The sequence below is a fragment of the Suncus etruscus genome, chromosome 20, assembly GCF_024139225.1.
Source record: "Suncus etruscus isolate mSunEtr1 chromosome 20, mSunEtr1.pri.cur, whole genome shotgun sequence".
In the NCBI taxonomy this organism is placed as follows: Eukaryota; Metazoa; Chordata; class Mammalia; order Eulipotyphla; family Soricidae; genus Suncus; species Suncus etruscus.
This window is the reverse complement of record NC_064867.1, coordinates 19,906,321-19,911,683: the sequence shown is the minus strand read 5'-3', so window position 1 is coordinate 19,911,683 and position 5,363 is coordinate 19,906,321. Positions and strand designations below refer to the sequence as shown.

The window sequence follows — 5,363 nt, the reverse complement described above, 5'->3', positions numbered from 1 at the left end:
GAGGGGACCACATATTCTAGCCGCCCTGGGGGTGAGGGAAGAGGAAATGGGAGGTAGGACAACAACGGAGGGGTAGGGAGGACAATTTGGGGATGGGAATCCCCCCTGATTTTATGTAAATATGTACCTAAAATGTTATTGTCAACAATATGTAAGACACTATGATCAAAATAAAAATTATATTAAAAAAAAAGCGTTTATTTAAAAGGATGTTTGTACACCACTATTCAATGAAACACTCAGTACAATATCTAAGAGTTGGAATAAGTCTAGATGACTAACAATAGATGAGTGGGCCATGAAGATATGGAATAAACATACAATGGAATATTAGATAATTCAGAGGAATGGTGCAATTATTCATTTAACTGCAACATGGATAAAAATGGAAGCTATAGTGTTAAATAAAGTAATATGAAGAAGAAGAATAAATACAGAATTATATCCCTTATATGTGGTATTAGAATAACTGCATGAGGGAATACAATGGTTTAATACTCTTGGTTTCAGAGTACAGTGAGGGGGTAGAAAGAAATTGAGTAGAGCAGGGGAAAGACAGAAGTCAAATAAAAGGAGATGAGGTCAAGTGTATTCACATAGATTGGTGGTGTTAAGGAAGGACAGAACTAAATAATAATAAAGTCAACAACTGGAAATATGAGATACAAACTTTAACAGCCAAATTTAAAAAGGTCTGTGCTATTATGGCAAACTGAAGTAAAAAAGGAAATATAATATGAAATCTGGGAGCATTAGTAGAGAAAGTTTGAGACTGAGAGTGTATAAATTACATTGCTTTAAAAATAAAATTTAAAAGGTTTTTAAACAGAAAGATTGTACTTTATCTAATATTTATGGCTTAAGAAATAAACAACAGGGAATGCCTATATTAAGATATTCTTTCTAAATTTGGCATGAGTACTGAAAGCAAGGCCAATTGAGCACGACTGGTTAGAAATGATTAATCAGTTTATTTGGTGAAATGAAATAACTGAAATAATAATGACTCTTTTTTGGGATCTCCTATGAGCTGCTTAGGCATATGAACTTTAGTTTCCCATTCATTAAGTAAAATGATAATATTAATTATTAATAATTTTATGCTCTCTCCCAACTCAAATGTCTTATATTGTCATAAAGTTTTATTTCAACGGACTATTGTTTTTTTTTTTTTTTTTTTTTTGGTTTTTGGGCCACACCCGGCAGTGCTCAGGGGTTACTCCTGGCTATCTGCTCAGAAATAGCTCCTGGCAGGCACGGGGGACCATATGGGACACCGGGATTCGAACCAACCACCTTTGGTCCTGGATCGGCTGCTTGCAAGGCAAAAGCCGCTGTGCTATCTCTCCGGGCCCGGACTATTGTTTTTAACCATCACTGAGCTGAAGTTGGAAGGACGGATTTATTTCTCCAGGCCAAGGGACACTCATATTACTCACATGTTGCAAATGTTGCAAAATGATGGCTCTTCATGATCTAGTACCCCCTTCTGACTCTGATCAAAGAAATTCACAATGATAATGTACTTTTCTCTATGGTCCTTCTAGATTAAGGTTCAGACCGGGAAGAGAAAATGCATTTTTATTGCTTATTGTGTACAAGTGTACGTATATGAGTGTATGTATATGTTTGTGTTTGTGATTTGGGAAGAGGGATGCCTGTGAGCCAGCTAATAATTTAAAGGATTATTTTTTATTTTTGTGTGATCAAACAGGCATGAGTGCATAGTAATTGATACTAAATGTACTAGCAAGTTTAATGTAATATAATAGACCAATCTAAATTGTAATATGAATGATTAAAATAAAATTATGTTACATTAGATAGGCATTTATTGATATTTGTATATAATAGCTATAATTTATATAAAATAATGATATTAAATGCAGTAAATATTCATCATTATTAGTAGCTGTAAAATTTCTTTTGCTGTGGAAACTTTTAAATCTATTTTCATAGTTTTGAGTATATAATAAAGCTTTGTTTACTATAGTCAAGCATGTTATATGTTATAATAACATTATATTTACTTTATAACTGAAAGTTTTTATATTTTGACTCCTACATACATTTAAAAGCCTGTAGCTACTATCTATGAAACAATCTGTTCTACAAGGCATAAATTTGGGGGAACAGCATTGACATTCTGCATATAAATAAGATTATATAGTACCTGTCTATTTGTCCTTATAATTTATTTAATGTGGCTAGATAGTATCCTTAAGATCATTCATAATTTTGTGAATTCTAATAGTTCTTTCTCTTATAGCCAAATGTTTCCCTTTTTAATATACTCTTTTTCTCTCTGTCTGCTTCTCTTAATTCCCTATCTTTGATATGTATACATTGTATATATAATACCTTATGTTTATTCATTCATTCATGGACACATAAGGTTTTGATATCTAGAGTACTGTGAATAAATCTTCAGTATGCATAGGTTTTATTTTAATTTTCAACTTGTGTTTTCATGTTCTTCAGGTATGCTAAAAGTGGAAATTGCTGTTAAGATGTATTACTTTCACTGGCAATTGTTTTGGGAAACTCCATACACTTTTTTCATATTAATTGCATCAGCTTTTATTCCTATATTATTGTACAATAATTTCCCTCTTTCTACATCTTTAAGCTATAAATTAGCTTTATCATGATATTTACTAAAACCAGTATGAGTAATAGTGTCATGTACTATAGATTTGTAGCTCTCTGATGACTAATGACATTTAACATCTTTTAATTTGTTTATTACCCATCTCTGTAACATAGAAAATGTATTATAAATAAAAAATCTATATAAAATCTTAGTCATATAGAATATATCATAATATGTCAATTCTTTCTTTTTAACTAATGTTTTATAAGCTGCCATGTCTGAGATCTAATGTTATTTCAACAAGTATTCATACAATAGTTCCAAAATTCCACATTCATGTTAAAAGTAGGTTATTTTCTCATTGCAGCACTATTTACCATAGCAAGACTCTGGAAGCAACCAAGATGCCCTTCAACAGACGAATGCTAAAGAAACTGTGGCACATATACACAATGGAATATTATGCAGCTGTCAGGAGAGATGAAGTCATGAAATTTTCCTATACATGGATGTACATGGAATCTATTATGCTGAGTGAAATAAGTCAGAGAGTGAGAGAAAAACGCAGAATGGTCTCACTCACTTATGGGTTTTAAGAAAAATGAAAGACATTCTTGCAATAATAATTATCAGACACAAAAGAGAAAAGAGCTGGAAGTTCCAGCTCACCACAGGAAACTCATCACAAAGAGTAATGAGTTTAGTTAGAGAAAAAACTACATTTTGAACTGTCCTAATAATGAGAATGTATGAGGGAAATGGAAAGCCTGTTTAGAGTACAGGTGGGGGTCGGGTGGGGAGGAGGGAGATTTGGGACATTGGTGATGGGAATGTTGCACTGGTGATGGGTGGTGTTCTTTATATGACTGAAACCCAAACACAATCATGTATGTAATCAAGGTGTTTAAATAAAATATAAAAAAGTGGGTTATTTTCAAGAATACATGCTATGTTTCCATATTGGGCTTTGATTCTTTTGAAAATGTGAATACAGAAACACTTTAAACATTTTAAATTTAAATAAAGATGTGATTTACAAAATTATTGATAGTTTTACTGCAATACCAATTCCAACATCAGTGTCAAATCTCATCATCAGTGCTTCCATACTCTGCCACCTCCCACCTGCCATCTTAGCAGAAACATTAACGTTCTATAGTTTCATCCTTGCGCAGGGGCTATGCTAATCTTCTCTGTATAGTTCCAATTTTAGTATATGTGCTGCTGAAGCGAGCAATAAAGTTCTATGGTTTCAGATTTAATCTCACGTTATTAGTGTTAAGACTGTGCATATATATATATAGCACTTTCCCAAAACCCCAATATAAACAACTCCCAGAACTCCATTCCCCAATTACTTCTTCTTTTCCAACTTGATTTATTTTCTTCTCTGTTTTTTTCCTCCCTGAGCTCTGGAGACAAGGTGATCTAAGCTTTACCAATAACTTTCTACACTACAATTTATAATACAACTATATATATACATATTATATGTATTTAGAGAAAGAAATATTTATTCAATACCAAACATTTATTCAAACATTCTGTATATACAAAAAGTCAGAAAATAGAAAGGTTTATTTTCAAATAAAGAAGCTGAGGGGCAGAAGGTTAAATGATCAGTCTGGGATTTTAGTTCACAACTATTTGACTTCTACGAGTTTGATATTTGATTTGAAGAAAGACAGATGTCACATTTGAGTCTTTGTCTTGGCTTAGTTTCTTTTTTTTTAATTAAATAATTTTTATTTTGACCAACGTGGATTACAAATCTTCCACAGTAATATTTTAGGTATATAGTGACATTGAATCAGGGGCATTCCCACCACCAGTGTTGTCCTCCCTTCACCCCTGTTTACAGCATGCATCCCATATCCCCCTCCTTTGACCCCCGGGCTGCTACTATAAGTGGTCCCCTCTGTATCTAGCTTGTAGATTGGATTTTGATTCTGTTGTCGTTGGATTTAGATTTGGTGTTTAAGCATGGTCATTTTTTATTTCTACTCAATGTTCACTGATCTTAAATGTTTCATGTGCACTAAAGGAAAATGTGTAGTCTTGATTTGGGACATAAATAGTCCTATATATGTCCAACAATCCTAGTTGTTGATATTGATATTCCATCTAGTTGATCTGTCTAGTAGTGAAAGTGGAGTTTTGAAATCTACCAATACTATTATGCTTCTTTAGGTTTGCTATCAGAAGCCTTATGAACTTTGCAGGGCCTTCATTTGGTGTATAAATATTGATAACAGTGTTTCTTGATCTATGTTTCCTTAGACAGTAGGTAGAGTCTATCACTGTCTCCAATTACCTTTTATATATCGAATGCTATGCAGTTTGGTATTAATATGCTGCTGTCCCAGCCTTTTTTTTTCTGTTGGTTTGTATGATTATTTTCCATCCTTTTGCTCTAAATCTGTATTTGTCTTTAAGTTCTAGATGCTTTTAGGAATATAAGCAGAAGATGGTTGGATTTTCTTTCCTGATGCATCCAGCTACTCTGCTTTCTATAGGAGTTCAGCCCATTAACACTGAAAGAGATTAATTATATATATGCATATATCATTGGTATAGGGCTCTGTTGCCACCTTTGTGTATAAAAATGTTGTATTTAACTGTTTTTAAAAGACTGTTTTATATATTCAGTAATTCAGGAAGATTGGTTTTATTGTTGCAAATGTTGCCGGTTCTTATTTTTCTGAAAAGATTCTTATCACTCAAGTCTAAATAACTGTAGGATAGTGAACTCTAGGCTTCACTTTTTTTT

The 5,363-nt window shown here is 32.8% G+C and overlaps 1 pseudogene; it reads right to left on the bottom strand.

The window, feature by feature from the left end:
* Positions 1-3,731: 3,731 nt before the first annotated feature.
* On the bottom strand, positions 3,732-3,830 carry LOC125998376 (uncharacterized; annotated as a pseudogene).
* Between the last annotated feature and the right edge of the window lie 1,533 nt (positions 3,831-5,363).